At 42.7% G+C, this 21,329-nt stretch overlaps 1 protein-coding gene across 13 annotated transcripts in view; it reads right to left on the minus strand.

Moving 5' to 3' along the window:
• The window catches only part of arvcfb (ARVCF delta catenin family member b), a 228,863-nt gene that overhangs the window by 110,447 nt on the left and 97,087 nt on the right, over positions 1-21,329 (minus strand). The window contains exon 1 of one of the 13 annotated variants that reach the window (XM_036144612.1): positions 2,959-3,313. The exons of the other annotated variants lie outside the window; for them this stretch is intronic. The gene's annotated coding sequence lies outside the window, so the exon portion shown is untranslated. Of the gene's footprint in view, positions 1-2,958; positions 3,314-21,329 lie in introns of those variants that run through there. 13 annotated transcript variants of the gene reach the window in all.

Below are 21,329 nucleotides of genomic sequence, written 5' to 3' on the forward strand. Positions count from 1 at the left end.
TTAGAGGTGAACTGATAACTTTGATGAATTGCACAATAACTGTAATTTAAGATTATATACAAGTACGACAGCAAGAGTGGTCTTTGGTCTGTTTTTTTTTTTTTTTTTTAAATTAAAATATATTGTTCTGAGTTAGACAGAACATTTGAGATACAGTTTAGTTCATGTCCTAAAAATGGGAGCATGTTTCTTACATTGAAATTGTGCTTGACAGAAGTCAGCAAAATTGTGCAAACTGATTAGAATACGGTTAGAAACGCTCTTTGCCCTTCGTATGTTTTCCTTTAAGAGTTGTTACGTTATGCATCATATTCCCAACCCCTAAATTAGTACTTTTTTTAGCTCCTAAAACCAATTTCAAGGCTTCTACTCATTTTACAATCTCGATAGATTTTTCTGCAGCGGATATTTTTCAAATATCTAACAATTGCAGAAAACTACCATTTCATATTGCCCCTCTGTAGAGAGCCACTGCTGAAGGGTCAGCGAGCCTCATGCTGCTCCAGGGGTGCAGGTTGGAGAACCCTCCAATAGCCCAAAGGTATCGTAGCAGAGCTTTACAGAAGTCAGATATGTCTTTTGGCCAGGACAATTTCAGTCGGTGCCTATTAGCATTTTCAACCCCAGAATAAATATGTAAGGATCCAAGTTTGCCTTTAAAACACACCTTCTGGGTGTTGAAGGACTGGAGAGGAATGAAAGTACTCGATTTCAACAGAACCTACAGCAAAAGCAACAGCTGCTGCGTCACAAATTATTTTGGTGAAAGAATAATTTAATAGCTGCGACAATGTTTGGAAAGTGCTGCGGTTTAGGGAATGTCGCAAGAATGTTAGGGCTTGGAACAAAAAGACTTGGGGGGGAAAAAGAAGAGAGAAATAAATAAAAACCTTATCCATAAGTTATCATCTACAGTATAGAGTTCCCATGTACAGGGGCCCATGTTTCCAATTGCAAGTAACAGCAGACGTTTCCCACTCACTCCCACACGAGAGCAAAAATTAGATCTGTACGTCTCAGTCTGAACTCAGCGGGAGGCAGACTCGGGTTCTTCGGTTTCAGACGGTACACTCTGTCAGATCACCACCTGGTCAGCCATTCTGGTGTGATCAGTCACCTTCCTGCCTAGCGCACATGCACAACACGCGCAGCCTCAGTCTGACCCCTGTGCAGCGACTAACAGGATTTCACTCCGGAGCCATGCCAGCAATCATTACATGGCCCTTACACGATTAATTCTCGAGCAAAGCTTGTCTAGCAAACCTTGGGTCGTCCAGTTTTCCCCATCAGCCCCTTCTGTTCCAGCCACCTGCCCCACCAGAAGCTCTCCACAGCACAGAATAATGTTATAGACTTCTAGCAAAAATGAAAGGGATAAGGAAGGGCGTGAGAATGCAGTGCACTGGGGTGAAACAGCAAAGGTTACCTGTGACCGCGTGATCCAGACAGTCGAAACGGAGCTCGTTGGTGGAATGGAGCAGGAGAAGAAAGGATGTCAAGGGGAAGAGGTTAACTAGGAAGGATGATAATATTTGGCAGACCTCCAAAATGCTGTGCTCTCTAAGAGTGAAAAAGGAGAAGGGAGTGGCGTGCCGCTACATCCAAGGTCAATGACGGGTCCAATCTCAGTTACAGCCAGGGCAGAGGTCCCCAATAATGGTTCCAAGTTCAGCTGGGATAGTGTTTATGTATGTAGTCCTGATCTTTGTGTGCTTTTGGGTGTCGATCATTTGCCTCATGGCCATTTCTACCTTTGTAGTTTCGCTTTTCTAGGACGAAATCTGCTGCAGAACCTTTCGTCATGTAAGTGTAATCTTTCGTACCCACCACACTGCAAAAAGGGAACTAATAGTAAGTAAAATCTTCTTAAAATTGGTGCATTTGTCCTTGATTTGATTGAGTAAATAAGATGATGGAATGAGTTTTTTTGCACTTAAAATAGGAACACCTCATCTCCATCATCTTATTTTAAGTGAATAGATCTAATTATCTTATTTTAGGGGTCAAAATACCCATTCTATTGTTGGATCATTTTATTTACCAGCTCAAATCAAGGACAAATACACTTGTTTCAAGAAAATTTTACTCACTTTTAGTTCCCTTTCTGCAGTGCAGAGGGACAATTTGTACCCACTTAGACAGCCGAATATTGAAGATAATTTTCTATGTCCAACTCATAATTTTCTGTAAAGAAATTTGGATATGTGACTCCTAAAAATATTTCCCAGCAGGAGTTTGATCGGAGCTCCTTATGATATTACATAGGACTTATTAGGAGTTTATAGTTGTGAAATAGAACTAAGAAGGGAAATGGCAATAACATGGGTGGGAGTTGATGAAGGGGTGACGTGACCCACAGCCTCGTACTTTTAAGGATACGTTCCAGTTATACAAACAGCAAACTGAAAAAAAAAAAAAAACAATGAGGGAGGGCAACGTCCTGATAATACAACTAAGAACGAAGGGAAGCTTGATCTCTCCTCTGAGGACTGATCCTCGGCCAAATCTGGCCTCCATTCTCATCTCTTTCACGCTTGGTCTCTTAGTTTCAGACGCTTCCATTATGTCCCTCGACCCAGGACGGATTTTTCTACCTCTCCCCCCCCCTGAAAACTTCCCCCTCCCATCCCATGTGTCACCCTCTCCTCGATGTGCCCTTTTGTTCCTTCGCACCAGCGCCTAGAGACAGAACAAAACTTAGCCAAGCCTTGACAGACTCAGACATGATTGCTTCCCGACAGGGCATCGCGTTTACCCACTTGGAGCGGGCTATCTAGTGACAGACCGAAGCCCCCGTGCAACCCATGGCAACATTTGACACCACCTTAATCTCTGGAAAGACTGATATTCCCATGCAAATTGGCCAGGAGATGTTTTGAAACCTTGGATAATTTCTAACATATGCCCTGAATTATACACCGTACACACAAGCACTCTTGAACACATGGAGTCACATACCACATATGTTTTCCTCGTAATTTATGGCCAGGAGTCAGTTTGGGAGTCAAAGATCCAGAAAGTCACTTTAACCAACGGAGTTTAACGGCAGCAGTCAGCAAATTGGAGCAATGGGTGCAGGAATAAGTTGTGCGGTTATTCGGTAAGTGGCCAGGGAGACAAAGAGACGAAGGTGGCTAATGAAGGAAAACAAAGAAAGGAGGAATCACTGGAGCTCGTCGAGCGAATTAAATCAACGACCGGTGGCGAGAGGTCAGCGCCCAGAGTCGAGGCTTGATTGTTTGGACAGCGGGTGCGGCCGCGAAGAGCGGGTGAAAGAAGAATTTCAGCGGTGAGGATGAAGACCGGCGGTAGCCTGGAGCGGTCGACGGGTGGTGGGCGGGGAGTGGGGCAGGGGTGGGTTTGTTGCGATGGTGCAGCTCTGGGTTCCCACAGGGTGGCTTGTTTGCAGTGCCCCTCCTCTTAGCCTCTGGATCCCTGTCAGCATGATTTTGTCAGAAGACTGGTGACTGGAGGGGGTTGGTGGGGTGCGGTGTTGGGGAGCTGCAATGTGCAGAGGAGGCTCTGAGACGAGCTCTGCCAGAAGCGTAGTTGATGTGAGGTCCACGGGAGATGTAGAGAGCTGGAAGGAGGACATATGCTTCACTTCCTGTCAGACTGCACTTACTGCCCCCTCAAACCCTTATTCCAAAAGCTGTCTGCCTGTGCAGCCCCAGGGTCTCCCATTTAGCCAATATTTAACCCCTCCCACAATGCACGCTTACTTTCCGGGTCTCTTGTGTAAAAAGCGGTGAAGCTTGTCGCAGATTTTATAGGCATGACGTACATTTTTTTTCTCCATTTGAGCTGTTATGTTGGGTCGTGGTAGTGGAATCTATGGGTTTCTGTACAGAAAGGGCCCTGCGGGTAAGAGACAGTGCCAGATTTCTTTCAGTGCCAAAAGAAACTTGCATGAAAACATCAAGACATTATAAACATATAGCAACTTCACAAGCAACAGGTGCATCAGAAACTTTAATGCCTCCTCCAATTGGGATATTCTGGAGCAAACAACTCATCTTGACTGGTAAACCCTATATTCTGCGGACAGAGTTCTGCATACCCTAAAGCTTCGAGACCTTCAGAGGAACCTGGAGTTGGGGGGGAAAAAATAAAGCTCTTGCTCGCACAGATAATACCCTGCAGAAGTAATGCAGTCCATCACAATAACTGCGACCGCTTTTCAAACATGCCATCGGTCACACGAGATTAAAGCTTCTCCCAGGATATTTTTACGGCCTCGTGCCAACCGTCTGCTAACAAATTAGGCTCGTCTTTTGAGCAACAGCTCAGAGCCACAGCCACTGGCTGAAAGCTGCAAGCTGCAAGAACTTGCCTTTGGAGAAATCCTAGCTGATTTACAGCTAACCTTCAACGGGTCAAGCGATAAGGTGAGGCTGGATGTATATGTGTCTTATAAAAGGAGCCATTGTGCAGCAGGGTGAATTTATCAGGGGGCCTGAGCTACAGCCCAGTGACTTTTATTTATCATTTCTCCCCAGCAGATAGAAGAAATGTGATATTTCATCTGTTTTGCTCAGCTCTGCTCTAAAGGCTTTACGGAGCGGTAAACATGTTGGTGTGGGAAGGTAAATTGTGGAATAGAGTGCTTTTAACTCAACAGGCAGCACATTTTACAAGAGATCAGGAAAAAAAATAACCCAGAACCATAACCCTGTAAGTTACTGTACATTACTGTATAGTGTCAAATTTTTTTTTATTTTTTTAACAATTTGATGTGAATCTGTGCCCTCATATTTTCTAGTCACTTTGCTGCGGATACACTGATGCTCCCAGCTGAGAAACAAATAAGGGATAAATCGGATGGAGGTCGGACTCAGCAGGCATTAGCGCCTCCTACAGGGAACCCGCTGCTGCACAAACGTCTCGGTAAGATCAGGGCCGGTGCTAGCTATCTGGGGGGGCCCTGAGCACAAATGCTGGGTGGTGCCCGCCACGTGGAAATGAACAATAATACATGATTTACCAGTGTGTTTCTCTTTATTTCCAAAATAACTTCTCAATAGTAATGTTTTGAAAACAGTTGCAACAAACAAGAAATTAAAACCCTGAAAAAAGATTAAAGTAATTTTGTATCAACAATGGCACATCTACTTCCACACAAGGTAACTGTTTTACCTATCAAGGAGGAAAATTAACAAAGCCAATTGATTTTTAAGTGGGATTAAAATGAATAAAATGCAACAATGGGGAGTGTAATACAGAACTAGCCTATAAAGTGCTCTTAAAATAAGACTTTTTTTGTCCTCTTTTCACATGTTGCATTTGCTTGATGAAAACCCCAAAAAACATAAATGTCTGGCATTCCAGAGGAAACTGAACAATGTGATCAAGTTTTGTTTTCCTGACAAACATTCATTGTGAGGAGTTCATGCAGAACTTTAATCTAAAATTATTTTAGATTAACAGACTGACACTGGTGTTCAGAGTAAATCATTTTTGAATTAGGGCAGTTTAACAGGCTGAACATGGGAAAGTCTCATGTCTTTGTACCATTTTTCATGTTTTTCATTTGTTCAAAGACTAGTGTTGCTTTAGTGAAAAACTGCATGTGAAATGATACTTTGCTACATTTCTGGCTACGAAAGTTAAAAAGGTTGCTTCTACAAGGTGTTTCCAACATTCCCATCGCCAGCATTTTTTCCATTCATCAACTCATGACCCATGTTTAAGTATCACTTGTAGCTGAGGAACCTTTTTTCATTACTGAAATACATATCGGGCTCATGGAGCAGAGACTGAAGAGATGTCCATCTTTTTCCTGAGCAAATATTTTCGTATTGCTTTAAGCTTGAAACATTTAGATTATAAAAATGTTGTTAATGTGATTACTATAAATGTGATTTTACCACCCCACCACCACCACAGAAAAATGGGGAGTACCGGCACTCCCCCATTTAAAGCTCTGCTCAAGAAGTAACATTTTTGTCTAAACTAATCTTCCTCCAGAGTTTGCTGAGTTCCCAGTATCTCCTTGTGGCAAACTGAAATACTCAAGGCCTTTTTTTTCCCCCGAACAATGGCTTTCTTCTTGTTGTTCTTTCCTGAGAGTCAGATTTTTAGTTTATGCCTAATAATTGATCGGTCTGTGAATCTCTGCAGCATCGCCAGATTCACCATGACCCTCATGGCTGTATCTCTTTTTTGTTTGCTGTTTCAGATGGAAGACCAAGTCTTGGTAATTGTGCCAGACTCTTCATTTTCAGATGATTGATTGAACAGTACTCTGTAGTGTCCATGTTTGGGATATTATTTCAATATCGCTGTGGTCTTTGAACTTTGAGATACTGTTTTGCTAACTTCTGTGGCCTTCACAGAACAGCTGTTTTTATACTAAGATGAAACTACACACATGGTCGCCGTTTACTAATGAGGTGAATTCTGAAGCCTACTGGCTGAAATTTAATTTATTGAGTATTAGATTAAATGGGTCTGTATAGACAAATGTGTTTAACAGTTGTTGAATTTTCTTTTGGAAAATAATGTATATTTTATCCTTTCTCCTTAGAGTTTTTGGGTCTGTCCAATTCAGGGGTTGCGTCCTTCAAAGGACCCGGTCTACATGAGCTGGGTCTTTCATCGGCCACAAAAAAAAAAGACCGGAAGAGGTCGGCTTGTGAGTTGGGAAGGTCTAGCCTCCACCGGCTACTCCTGTTGCCTACCAACCGAGACAGCGCAAAGCAGCTGTGAAGCCAAACAAATGGAGCACGAAGGTTAATCCCGCTGTCTCCACTGTAAATAACTGTACACAGTTTTGATTTTCCCCATTACATATATATTGTGGCTCACAATCTTTCGTTTAAAATTTAGTTTTATCATTTTTCCTTTTCTTCTTATTCATTAATCAGCCAAATGTTTAATTTTATGTTGATATGAACTTAACACTAAAATTTCATTGATAAAAAAAAATACCATTTGTGTAATTTTTCTTTTTTACTACTTAAACACTAACCCCTATAACTTTCTGAGCAAAACTTAAATCAGTTTATCTGTAGAAAATGATAATAATGAACTAACCAAAAATCGATGTTGGATATATGCATTATTTCTGCTTTTAACTCATTGCGGATAGCCAGCGGGAGTTCGAAAGCAATGCGCTGGGAGAGAGGCATGGATAAACAGATAGATATTTGATGAAGCGGTGAAACAAGCTGGGTGGAAATTTGATGCATTGTCAGCGAGGGAGAGGCAAAATGTCAACCAACGAAGGTGGCGGTCGAGGCGAAAAATTTGCCTTGTTTGCGTTCAGGGTGAACGTAACTTTAGAAAGATTTGTGAATTGGGACAGCCTTCATCGCCGCACTGTGACGTAATCGGCCTACAAATACGGTCTTCGAAGGATGCAGTCCCTGAATTGGGACACAACCATGGTCTACTTTGTGCTGGTCCAGCAGAATTTTTTTTTAGAAATTTGTTGATACAACAGAAGTTTAGTTTTTTTTTAACTGATAACTATAAAAAATGGTCATTGGATTATCCATACCACTGCAGTCTTACTATTAGTGTCATATATCAAATATGTCACTATACCATATGCATGTTATATAACAGTCTATTTAAAACAACTTTCTTTCTGAATGATAATGGTAAGATCCTCTGAGTCTGAGCAGTCTGGAGCCAGACCTTACTGTGAAACAACGGTCTGATATCTGTGGGTCAACCAGAGTACGCAGACACGATGCCCTCCTCATCACTCCAAAACAAAATCAGAGCGCTCTCTCTCTCTCTCTCTCTCTTTCCCTCTCTCATCTTGTCGAGTCGAAATCTACTCAAAGAGCATTTTTTATGACAAGGCCCCTAATGGCTATAAATTCAGACAAAGACAACGGCAAGGCCACTGTATTTAAATCTCCCCCATTCCATCACCGCTAAGACAAAAAAAACAAAGAGTACAATATCTATATTGTTTTAATACAGATGAACATTTTTTTGCAGTTGAATTGTTTAATCAGTAACTGACAGAACTGGAAGAAAAGTCATTTTAAAAAACCCACAGAAACGGCTGCCTGCTGTTGCGTAAGTGGTTTAAAGGTGCATGTGTGTGCATGAGCTTGAGCGAGCAAAAGGGCCTTTTAAGCTAACGTTGAAAGCTACAACTAGGCGATGAATATTTAAAACTAGGCAGACATGTGAAACGCTGTTTTGGTAGTGGGCCTATTTCAGCATATTAAATCAACCTAGAGCACCTCTTCAGAAGGAGGATGTTAGAACTGGCATCTTTGAAGCACTGGCTAGCTCCCTACAAGTGTGACTTTCAGTGCTAATATTTGTTGGATAAACAGCAAAATATGTGTAAAAAGAAAAACAAATTTTTCAGAGATGAGAAAAGCGCTCCAGAGAACATGCAATATGAACGCACTGTAAAGGCTTTTGGACAGATCTGAGCTGAGGAGGTGGCTGCACCGCTTCAAAGGCCGGATTGGGTAATTTGGAACTTTTGAAATATTTTTCTTGATTAGTCGGGTTTGTGGGGTAACTTTTAAAACTCGGAGGAGTTGCCGAAGGGTCTGGATATAAAAAAAAAAAAAAAAAGGTGCCTTTTTTTTCCAGCACTGAAGTGTTAACGCTTCTCACGGATTCTTTCTGTGTCATGCACTATTCATGCTCTGGGTCTGAGTTGTGATGCTCCGCAGGTGGCTGGGAGGAAAGAGGGGGGGATGCAGATGAAATATGGATTATCTCCTCTCAGTGTCTGGCTAAGCCCCACTTCGCTGGCACCGGTGATTTTTTACTGTGGCTCCCCTCCCACAAAGCCACCCAGCTGCAGGCCTAGCATCTGGCTGTTAAACCCTCCACCCAGCCTTTAATCAACCAAACACACACACACACACACTATCTTCTCCTCTAGATACCCCCCCCCCCCCCGCACACTTGTATTATCTGCTATCATTCTGTTTTTTCCTTGCAACAGGAAACGCTGACTTAGATGTACCGTAAACAGGATCTTCACCCAAAACAGTTATCAGCTGGAAGAGGAATGATGACGGGCCACAGGGTTCAAACTGTCCTAATAAGCAGTAGGTCAGGGTGCTTTGGATGACAGACATCAAAACCCAACAGGAAGGAAATTTTAGCTCTCAGCCCAGCCCTTAAAGTGCTCTGGGACATGAGTGGGAGCTGCTCTTGACCCTAAACCCAGCCAAATCCAACTAAACGCTGCACAACAATGTACTAATTTCCCAACTGTGAGATCAGGAACAAACTGCAAACTGAAACCATATATGTTAAGTTTAATTAGAAACATTTGCAGATAGCATACAAAAAAAAAAGGCCAAGAAATGGTTTAAATCACAGGCATTGGATTGTCAAGACTATTGATGAATAGTTTAGGAACCGTGAACATTTATACATTTTACTGGCTTCTACAATACGGGGTTCACTACTCAGCAATTACTTATTTAAAGGTGGATTGTAAAATAAGCCATCTTTCACAAGTTTTTTATCTTTTACAGTGATTAATAATATAAGTTGGCATCGTGGCTTAGAATGTGCGTTTCGCCACAGGACAGACTGATTATTCTCTGACGTTAAAGGGAATGGAATGTTTTTGATGAGATTAGCATTTACACATCTGTGATGGAATACCAGATCTGATTTAGGCAAAGGGCTAATGCCACTCATGTCCGTCCTACAGACTAACTACGACGCAAACGATCCGGCAAAATACATTACATTGCCAAAGGTATTTACTAACTTGCCTTCACACACACGGGAACTTGTGTCACATTCCAGACGTAATCTAGAACGTTTTGATGTGATATCATCCCACACATTGCAGTTATAACAGCTTTAAATCTTCTGGGAAGGCTTTTTCACAAGGTTTAGGAGTTTATGGGAACTGCTCACACTTCTTCCAGAAGCGCTTTTGTGAGGTCAGACACTAATGTTGGACAATCTGCTCTAATCCATCCCAAAGGTGCTCGGTCAGGTTAACACCAGGACTGTGCAAGCTTGTTGAACTCTTCACCACCAAACCTGCTCCTTCATGTTTGTATGGAACTTATTTTATGCACTGCTGCAGAGTCATGTTGCAACACAAAGGGGCTATTTCACAAATGCACTGACAGTGTCCTCCTTGGTGGCTAACCATACCACCAAGGCTAAGAAACCATTTACTATTGGTGAAGAATTGATCCTGCCTGCCACTAAAGACATTTGATGTGAATCGTGAGATGCTGCACAATGACGGAGGGTCTTAAACGCATGTAAGGATTTTTGTAATTAAAAAAAGAAATCATATTATGGAGTAGACTGGCCAAAAACAACACACTTCGAGCGTTATTGTCTCCCATACCCCGGAGATGGGACCCTCTACTTGCAGAGAAACAAGCTCATGGCGCCCCCTAATTTGGTGTTATGGTGAGTTATATTTTTTATGCCCTTTATACTTGTAATGTTTACATTATTATCATATTAAGAAAATACCAAAGTTTTTAAGCTAGTCGTATCATTTTGTTTTGCTGTATTCATCCACTACACCTTAAAGGGTTCATGAAAATATTGTCTGACGTGCAAAAAAACCCCAAGAACACGAGGGACCACTGTTTTACACCATTGAACTCAACATTTTTATTGCACTTGGCGATTTAAAGCTAGGATGCAGCTGAACAACAATCTAAACCAATTCCATGAAGCACTCTGCACACAGTCAGTTCTTGAGCTAATCTGAACATCTCATCCAGTTTGTAGGTCTGTTGGTATCGGTTCTGCAGACGGTTGGTGACCTCTACGTACTACGCACCTCAGCATCCGCGTTATGATATTGCGTCAAACAGTTGAATATGAAACATTTAGTGGCAAGGAAATTTCCCAACTGGGCTTACTTGGCATCATAGAATGGTACCAAGCTAGAATTCACTGAGCTGAGTCCATCCATTTCCGATTCCTGCTTCTTCTGGTGGCAGGGGGGCTTATCTTCAGTGGCTATTGGGCGAGAGTCAGCGTACACACTGGAGGAGTCGACAGCCCATTACGGGGCAACACACAGACACAGGACAAAACCACACACACACACACACTCTCACTCATCAAGGCCAATTAAGCTAACTTTTTTGGGCTGTGGGAGGAAGCCAGAGTGCATGAAGAGAACTCACATGTGCTCTGGGAAAATCTGTTGGCATGACAACTATTAATTCTGTGGTTTACAAATCTGCTCTTTATGAAAGAGTGAAAAGAGTTACTGTTGGGGGGAAAAAACTAGAAAAAGTACTGTTTGTAGTTTACTAGGAGCCATGTAGGGGACACAGTAAACATGTGGAAATAAGTTTTTTTTAAGCTAAATACAAAAACTATGTGGTAAACCCTGCAAATCAGCCTGAAAACACCTTGGGAAAACATAGTGGCAGCATCATGCTGTGGGAATAATTTACTTTAGCAGGGACAGGGAACAGGGTCAGAGTTAATGGTAGGATAGATGGTTTTACAAAGTGTGAAAAAGTTTTAGGGCCTGGAATACCCTTTCAAGGCAATATACGTATGCAGGGAATCGATTCAGAGATAACAAGGTAACAAATTGTTTAACTGTCTTTTTTTAAGTGAAGATTTTTCTGGATGTGTTAGACCCTACTATTACGAATTGAGGAGAATGTCAACACATGTTGGTGTCAATCTGAAAGCCTCTGCAGCATCTATATTGTCTGAAGGTTGTAAAGAATACACAGTCAGTCAATCTTGCACAAACTCTACTACAGCTACTTGGATATGACTTTAGTTTCTTTTGTCATCCTCCCACAGACACCCCCTCCCACCCCCCCAAATATTCATCTTGTCCTACAAAGTTCCTTCCATCGGAGATTAGCACAACAACTCACTAACTAGGTCTTATCTAAGTGGGAACATGGGTCGTCTCAAAGCAATCACAGAAAGAACAACAGCCCTCATTAGACATTTACTTCCTGGAACCTGAGGCTCGTGCATACCATGAAGGCGAGACAGAGGCAGCTGCTGACAGAGCCACTGCGCCTCCATGTCTGTTGCTCTGATTATCAGGAATACTGAGAGGTTTGTGTGTTTTTGTCTCCGTTAGACGGAGGATGTCCGGCGTGCGCCAGCCATCTGATTACCCACAATTCTGATGCTGTGCGCACAGTCCAAATCAGGTTAGTCTCATCTTCCTGCCTTTAATTGAGCAAAATAAAAGGTACTTTCCAGCATATGTGGCAGGGGGGGATGCTTGGCAAACTTGATGAAATGTGAAACGAGTATCTATCACGACATTCATATTAGTATATATATAGCATAATAGTGTAGTATGTGATATAATGGCTTTGGAATTTGAAAAGCAATACTACTAAATCAGTAAGCTTTGCCAACTCATACTAATGAAAACAAAATGAGGGTGAATCATTTCTTTGACCCCTTGAGTGCTTGTTACTAATTGTAATAGTAACAGGCCTGTTGCTGGCACTGCACTGGAAGGAGCCGGGCAAAGTATGCATAGACAGGAAGGAAAAATGGGTGCTTCTCATCTTCCCGCAGTCTGCCCACTAAGGCAATCTATCCCCGCACTGAGGCGGCTGCTGTGCTGCTGTTGTATGATTACATCAGTGTTTAATCACCAAACGATTCGAGAAAAGCAATATCAAAAGTAAGCAAAATGTCACCAGGAACTTATTTCAGATTTAGTCAATGTTACTCTGGGGCTATTATTGGTTTCAAGGTATAATAAGAATTTCATTTCATGTCAAACTGTTTCTACAGTTTAAATGTCTTTTAGTAGTAAGTCAGAAAGTACCAGACCTCCCCTAGTTTTCTCTTATAGTGGCAAACATATCCAACAGTTACCACTCGCCCATCATTTAACGCTCTCTGCCAGTCAGCTGGCTGAAAAGGACTTCTACACCTTTCTCTCGCTTGCCAAAAAGGGAAACTTGGCTTTTTGAGCAATATATTCAGTTGTCAGTGTTGTTCAAAAGTGACACTCGCTTGAAGGAAGCGCAGCTCATCCTGATATGAAGAAAAGATGTGCACTGTCTTTTCCAAGGGGCAATATAAACATATGCCGTAACCCTTGAAATGAATGCATTGAACTAATCGTTTAATCCATTCAGACAGACGGTAAAATGGTAAATGACTTGCACTTGCACTACTAGTCCAATGACCCCAAAGCACTTTACACTACAGTCATTCACACCCTGTTGGTGGTGAGCGATGTTAGTAGCCACTGCTGCCCTGGGGCAGACTGACAGAGGCCATACATCGGCGCCACCAGACCCTCTGACCACCACCAGACCCTCTGACCACCACCAGCAGGAAATTCAGGTGTTGTTTCTGAGCAGCAGAGGCGGGCAGGGCGATGTAGCTGCTGCTTCATGCATTCTTGTACTAACTTTTCTGTCAGACCATCGCACAGGTATGTTGCCAAAATATTAGCTCAGATGTTGTCTTTTCATGTGGGCAAAAAGTAAAAAGAATCTGTATTTTATTCAAGTGGATCGCTAACCCTTATGATGCTTTAAAAGTGGATGCAAAAGAGCTGTGTTTTGGTCAAAATATCAGACTTGTTTGCTATTTGAGGAAGAAATTTAAATATTAAATATTTACATATTAAACGGTCCTTGTACACTACTGTAATGCTGTCAAAACCAAAATTCTGCAAGCTTTGAGCGGGTGGTCTGTTAAGAATCTGAATGCAGGCTGACTACTTAACTAGAGACTAATTAACTAGATCTACTAGACTCCCAATATTACCCTTTAAAGACAAGAACAGGAAAAATGAATCATATTCAACATAGCAAGGTTTACTTGAAAACTTTACTGATGTCAATTTCAAATCTCTGATTTGGTCTAGAGCAGTGCAAAATATAGAATCGCCTTCGATATTGCAATATACAGTTTTGCAAAATTGAAATTACAAAGGACTCCTTGGATGCAATAATTGCATTGGGTTAGATATAAGTACAATGCATTTACACTCTGCATGGAATATTGTATCAGGCCAGCTAGAGGGTCTCTACCTGTCCTTGGAGCACACTAGAGGCATGTTTTCAGTGACATATCCTAAAGCTCAGAAATTGCCGGAGATAATAAATATATGTACCAGATAATGGTAATAATAATATATTTGAGCAAAAACAACTGTTTCTTTCCTGCAAAATAATAGTAATTACAAATTGTGGCATTTTTACTGAAGATTACCAAACAGTTATACTGGCCCATGCCAAGTGTTTATAAGGCTGAAAATAGAGCTTTAATAGTTTGGCCCAGTGACCGTGTGTACATCCTATGATCCAGTGGGATTGCACTGCCAAACACCTTAGCCCTACTATAAGAAAGCCATGTTTAATGAGCATCCTCTGGACTCACGGCGTATCCTGGGCAGAGGTTTAGCACGACCTCACCGTCTGGGAGGGTTACCGCAGCTGCTACCTTTGCACCAGCTGGCAGGAGCTGCTCAGGGCGCGTGTGTAAATGTCTCGAGTGAGGAGAGGCCAGCGCTCCAGCCCACACAGACAGACTGGGGTCCGCTCGAGGGTGTGAGCTGGGAAGCTCTGTCTCAAGGCTTAAAATAGATCGGTGGGTGTGAGGTGAGTCCAGCCAGGCCGACAGTTGTGGAGAGGTTTCATGTCAGGAAGCGAGGGGGATGCGTGGCGCCACATTTGCCCAACCTCGTTGCTGTGAAACGAGCCCCGAAAACCTATATTTAAATGCAAGGAGGAACTCACTGCAGGCTTAAAAATTCACAATACGATCCCATAAAGCCAGAGTCACCAAATTTACATCTAAGGATCGTTAGAAGCTCCTTCAATCAGTGGAACACAACTCCCACTGCAGGTTTTTACAAACTCAGACTCCTTAGGCTGCTTTGTAAAACCGGGACACAGTGGAATAATTAGCAGAGAAAGACAAGAGTTTTAACAGTTATTAGAAGAAAACTTTTAGAAGCCGTGGTCACAAAGGAGCGTCCATCATGTGAAGGCTGGCTGCTCAGTGTTTAAGGAAGGCATAAATATCTTGTTTCAAACATCCATGCTCTGTAACTCAAGCCATTTTCCCAGCAGCAGCCAAACAGTCAGGCGGTGATGTCTTCTCTGGAACATAGCTGGGCACTGAAGCGCGTCGAAACAGAGGCACACACGCACACACACACACACAGGGCTACCACAAAAAAAAAAAAAAAAAACTTTTATTTTTGAGTTTAGAAAAAACAATTACTGGACGCCGACAGCCTTCTCCAATAATCCTCCGTGACAAAGAGCTGTATGAAGAGAGCTTTGGCAAAAAAAAAAGAAAAAAAAACAGGCACACAATGGAAGAACATAACCACAGGGCTATTTTTTTTTCTTTTTTGTCAGCTTTTTACATTGCAAGAAAAGGGGCAGATATGCAAGTTTTTTTTCTCCTCAATAGGTCTTCGTCAGCTTTTCCCACCAGATTGCAGAGGTTACAAAAGCACGGCGTAGGAAACTGAATGGGAGAGCTGGACCAACACCAACAGCATTAATCATAATACTTGCTAATATCCCGTCCTTTTGTGGCCTTAGCATTGTCCTCCTCCTTCCTGCCTCAGCAGGAATGAGGGCCTTCATACACAGAGGTGGTCTGTCACACATTGCAAAGCGGACACAAAACCGCTCACACCGCTGGTCTAAAGGTGCTAACAATATGTCGGGGTGTGATGGGCATGAGATGTTTACACTTTCTGCAGAGCCATTGCTTACTGTGCCTTGCAAAAAATATTGACATTCTTTAACCTTTTTTACATTTTTAAATGTTACCAGCACACCCTTCAATGTGTTTTATTGGGACTTTATGTGACAGACCACCACAAACTGATGTAGAAATTAATGGATTTTTTTTTCACACACAAACATAGGAACAGTGGGGTGTGCATTTGCATTCAGCTCCACCCTTAATACTTTGTAGTAGCGATCTGAAAATAATTGATACATTGACATAATGGATACTAATTAATAGTCATTTGCGCCAAAATTGTTGCATTTCTGACCGTGGTATTACAATAATAGAGCTACTCAGCCTCCCTGCAGCCGCTCATCTCAACAACCACCTGCTGCTGGAAGTTTAAACTCTGCTAACAGGTCAAGTTAGGCCAGGAAAAATCAGATGTGACCTGCTTTACAGACAAGACAAGCACAGAAGATTGAAGGAACTTTCCCTGTAAGGCAGATGGAGAAGAAACGATTAAATACAGAAAGATGCCACCAACTATCGCTCCAAGCTAGCACTATGACATTGGTGTTCGAGAGCAACTTTAAAAGATCAGTAAAGCTCCTGTATCTGGAACAGTGAAGTAGTAAACCTTCCAGACGACATAAGCTAACGCTGTTTAAATATTAGCTTCACTAAAACCGAAAGGCCAATGCCGGGGTTTTGTCAGTCTGAGCTCTCACATCGAGATGCCCCCCACACCACCCCATGTATGCATTGCTACTGCGGTACGAGTCAACGCAGGAAACCATAATCAGCTGACGCCTCAGTCTGATAACAACTGGTGGAGCAACGAAGCAAATCAGTGACAACCACTCCACTACTTCTACGTTTAGTTTTAAAGCTACTGGAGGCTAATGGGGTAAACAATAGCGCATTTATTTTAGCTTAGAATTACCTTATTTGTCCGTCTGTAGCAACATTTAAATGTGTCCCCAGCAAATCGATAGGCAAATAGAAGCATACAGTGGCACAATAAAGATAATTACAGTTAATAAAATTACTGCATGACTGAAGCTAAATTATTATTACAAATATTACTAACACAAACTTCCATAGAGGATATTAACACATAGTATATCCTATCTACTTTTTAGGTAGTGACAAATAAATTTTATATTTCTGTAAACGAGGGCTGAGTTGGGCTTGTTAGGTTTTGCCTTAATAAAGGAAGTTAAAGATAAGGTTGTTATATCATAATTAATTACATCTTTTGCTATTAACCAGAAAGAACGCTGTGTTCAAAAAAGTTTGCCGCAGCATCAAAAGTGGAATAGATTATTGAGTATTTTTCTTAGTATTGGTATTTTTCTTAATATTGGTATAGAGTTAAAAATCATTGGATCATGAAAACCCTATCAAGCTCAGTCTGAATGGATAGGGAGCCTCTCTGAGTATCAATTTAAAAGAAATTACCACACAGCTGTTATTGTCTTTCTTTAAACTATGGCTCTATTCTTCTCACTGTTCCATAGAGGCCGCATTTGTGACATACACAGCTTTTAGTTGTTTGGTCAATAGATTCTCCCACCTGAGCTGGAGATGTCTCCAGCTCTTCCAGAGTCGCCATGGGCCTCTTATCCGCTTCTTTAATCAATATTCTCCTTGCCTAGCTTGTTACTTTAGGTGGATGGTCATGATTTGGTAGGTTTGTGCCATACTCTCCATTTTTTGATGATAGACTAACAGCCCACCCTTCAGAAATTGTGCTAATATTTCATAATGTTAAGCTACTTCAATCAATTTATACTGGGTTCAAAATTACACCCAGATGGACTTCATCTACTGATAGGTGATGTCTAAAAAAACAACTGGGAGCAACAGATTTTATTCAGGGGTATCAGGGAGAAGGGGATTGGATGGATACATATGTTTGACTCGCTTTTCAGATTTTTCTCCCCCAGAAATATGAACTCCTTTGTGTTGCTCTGCCACGTAGATCCCAATGAAATACATTAATCTTTGTGGCTTTGACAGGACAAAATCAATTCATAATGTAACTTTTGTTTATGTAGTTAATTTCCACACAAGTAAAGCTGTCACCAGAACCTGACTCTCCCAGAAGCAGATAACCTTATTCCTCTCTCTTCTGATGTTCCGAAGGCTCCAGCCGCCTACATTTACAGTTCTGTGTTGAGCTGTACAGTAAGTGCAGCGTACCAGACATCCGGAAAAGATAACAAAACAGACACGTCCAATAAGGAAACAAACACTGAATCTTATTTGTGACTCCTCGCGACACGGGGCAGATGCTTTTCTCCCCTCAGTCACAGCAGATTTTTATCTAACCGCTTAAGTGCTGTGATCAACAGATGAACTGCTTTCTGGAATGCCCCAGCCATTGGCGAATATTTCATATGAACTCTATTGTTGTCTGCCCCAGTGGGGCCTCAGCAAATGGCCCGGTGAGGGGGGGGGGGGGGGGGGGGGTTGGACTGGAATCCGCAGACCAAAGCCCATTAGTCCACGGGACTCAGGAAGAAACCGGGCAATATCTCAAAATGATGAAAGCATCATTTTTCCGTCTGCAACTAAATCGGTGAGCAAAGTCCAAACAGGGAGAATATCTGAGGACCTCGGCTAAACCTGCGGAATGTATCAAACAGGAAATGGCCTGTTCCCGATTATCTCTGAGGGATGCAGGGAGAAACATCACGCAACAGACATACAGCTACATCCGCAGTCTTTTTAAAAAAATCAAAAAAAAATAAAATAAACTGTAAAAAGTTTATGAAAAATGAATGTGTCGTGTCGCCAACAGACCCTCTGAGCTTCAAAAGTAACGGCAGGAAGTATTTCTCCTGGATCCGATGCCCACACAAATAACGTCTCGCAGCGAGAGCGACGCTGTGTCACACAAGCTGTGGATCCTCAGTTGTACAACTGAAGGCACGTCTGTCTGTCTGTGGGGAAAGCAACAACTGCTATTTTTAACCCGAAACAAAGAAAACTGGCAAACTCACAACTCAGACAAAACTTGGCAAAAAACGGAGCCGATCAAAATGTGCAACTTGAAACTGATGATTAATACGCTTCATTCTCATTTAAATCTCCTTTCACTAGCTGGGCATGATGCCATCAGTCAGTCTGGGAAGCAGACGGCTGTGAATCACCAGAGGCCGTTCAGCAAGTCTGCGCCGGACCTCCCTGAACAATAGCTCAGCCAACCGGGCTGCTTCCACCGTCGCAGGAACAGGGCTATTACATCTGACACAAAACTGCTCAAACTGTATTCGGACAGCAACACAGACACCGCCGATTTCCGGTGAGGTGCGTGAGAGTTTCAGGAGACACAACTTTTGCGAGTGGCATCAAATGTCAATTTCATGCTGCACGGCAAAAGACAAGGACCACATGGAGAGAGGGCTGCTATTTTCCTTCCTGCAAAAGAGAAGGCCTTAAGGTTGCTAACGTGCTGCAGAGATCAGACGGCGGTGCTGTGGAATTCCACGACCCATATGGTGACAAGGTGCTCTCATCTCAGCCTGTTAGGGGTTTTATCTGCACGCCAAGAGTCTCATCACTTCCTCCAGAGTTAAAATAAAGATTAGGAGACAGAAAAAGGCCAACAGCATGGAACATGATGCCGTTTGATTTAGGGAAGCGCCGATCTGAGGCTCGTGGTTGATTTCTGCCGTCGGCTTTTCGTGAAGCTTTGGCCTGCCTATATCGATTTTAGCTTAATTCGATTCCTCTTTAAGAACTATGATTTAATACTTTCAGATCCTTAAATGTGACATCTGCAAAAGGCTGTCAACATTTTCAAACCCAAAATATTCAAACGCAGACAACGGCCAAGGGTTATCATGCTGCTGTACCTGCTCAATAGGACAAAACAAAGCAAGGTTGCTGTAATGTGTTTAGCTATGAGTAAATTCAGTCCTTCACCACCTCGACAAAAACATCCCGCCAGGTAGGAACGAGCTGAAGTGAAAGACAGACTGTTTTTGTACCCCAAAAAATTGGGCATAAAAGTGCAAGAGCAAAAAATAGGGATTACAATGACCGGCACCCACCCAGGAAAAGCTCTGTTGTAGCAGGCTGAATGAAGAGCCAAGGTGCCTCCAATAACAATATTCCTCTAAAAAAGCTTCTTAATGGCCGAGTTGTGGTGATGTGGAAGCTGTTGGTCCTCCACTGAGTCATGTGGGGTTCAACTCCCGAGCGTCAGACCTTTCATACGTGACTTTCCTCATTTACCTGCATGATTACTGTGAATAAAAGCCACTAGCACCACCGGGCATTTTCTGACTTAATGTTTAAACACCTCTCTGACACTGGAAATAGCTAACTAGGCACATTTGAAAAAGATCGGATTGTTGGATTTTTGAGTTTTCAGCCAAAAATGGTCGCCTGGCAGCTCCTCAATTCATCTCCACTCATTTTAGTCGGACTGCTAAAGCGAGTTAGAGACGGAGCAGTGAACACTGAGGACGGTAGGGGAGGACGGACAGAAGGGGGGGGGGGGGGCTTGTTGCACGGATCATGACTCACTTGAGAACGCCGCTGTTCCAGGTTGGTAAATCCCCTCCGCAGACTTGTGGGACAATCCGCAGTGATTCATCGCCTTTCACTGGATGGTGGCTTTCCCAGTTCAGGCCACAACAACTCCAGGAACAAGGACTGAGCTCACATTATGCAAATCTCTAAAGCATTACGGGAAAAGCCTCTCCAGGTCTGACATTTATGCACGACCTTTCACCTAAGTCAGTGCTCAGCGATGTCGAAGCCAGTTGGCGGCTCTACTCAACCGACTTTGATGGAGCTGCAACTGCATCAGTGACGGTGTAAATAAAAAAAAACAAAAATAAAAAAAAAACTTTGGGGTTTTTTCTCAGCAATAACATATAAACAGACTCCCTGCTCATCCAGTCTGAAATACCGCCGGCTCCCACAGTCTGAGAAATTAATATCTGTAGCTGTCTGACTCAACGGTTGTCATATTTCATCAAATTTGTTACTATTCAAGCACGAGACCAGCTCAGTGGCACCCACAGACACATCCCCAGCAGACATTACCATAAAACCATCATCACTGCTGAATCCTGGTTTCACAGTTGGCGAGAGGCTTGAAAGAGAGATATTGTGTCTCGGGGCCACAGCGTCCTGCGACGAGACAGCACCGCTGAAGCCATTTTTTTATTATTTTTCTGTTGCATCATCAAGGCAGCTCGAGTTGTCGAAAGGCGGGATATTAAAAGAGAGAGAAAACGCAGCGGCGCTGACTGATTGGAACTCAAGCAGCTCTATTAGCGAGGCACGTTCCAGAGGCATGCAACAATTAAGGCAGCTCCGCCTGCCAGGGAGGACAGAAAGATCCATGAGCAGCCAAACACTCATCCGTCAGCACAGCCGGGCTGTAACCACCAGCCAGAAGTGAGGAAGAAAAAAAAAAAATCACTGTGGCAACAAACCGTAAGTTTGACTGAGATTCTGAAGAGTGCACAACTGGCTTGTGCTGGATCCGGCCCCAAAAATATTGATCGGGATTCCGCTGAAAGGATGGTTGCACTTCAGCAAATTAGGCTCCCCTGTGGCAGCGGTCAGCACGGCAGAAACCTACCGTACAATAAGCACAGCCTGCGTTTTGGGGGTAAAAATAGATTTAGAACTCCACGATCAACTCATGAGGGAGCCAGCGTTTC

Source organism: Fundulus heteroclitus, chromosome 12 (genome assembly GCF_011125445.2).
Source record: "Fundulus heteroclitus isolate FHET01 chromosome 12, MU-UCD_Fhet_4.1, whole genome shotgun sequence".
Lineage (NCBI taxonomy): Eukaryota > Metazoa > Chordata > Actinopteri > Cyprinodontiformes > Fundulidae > Fundulus > Fundulus heteroclitus.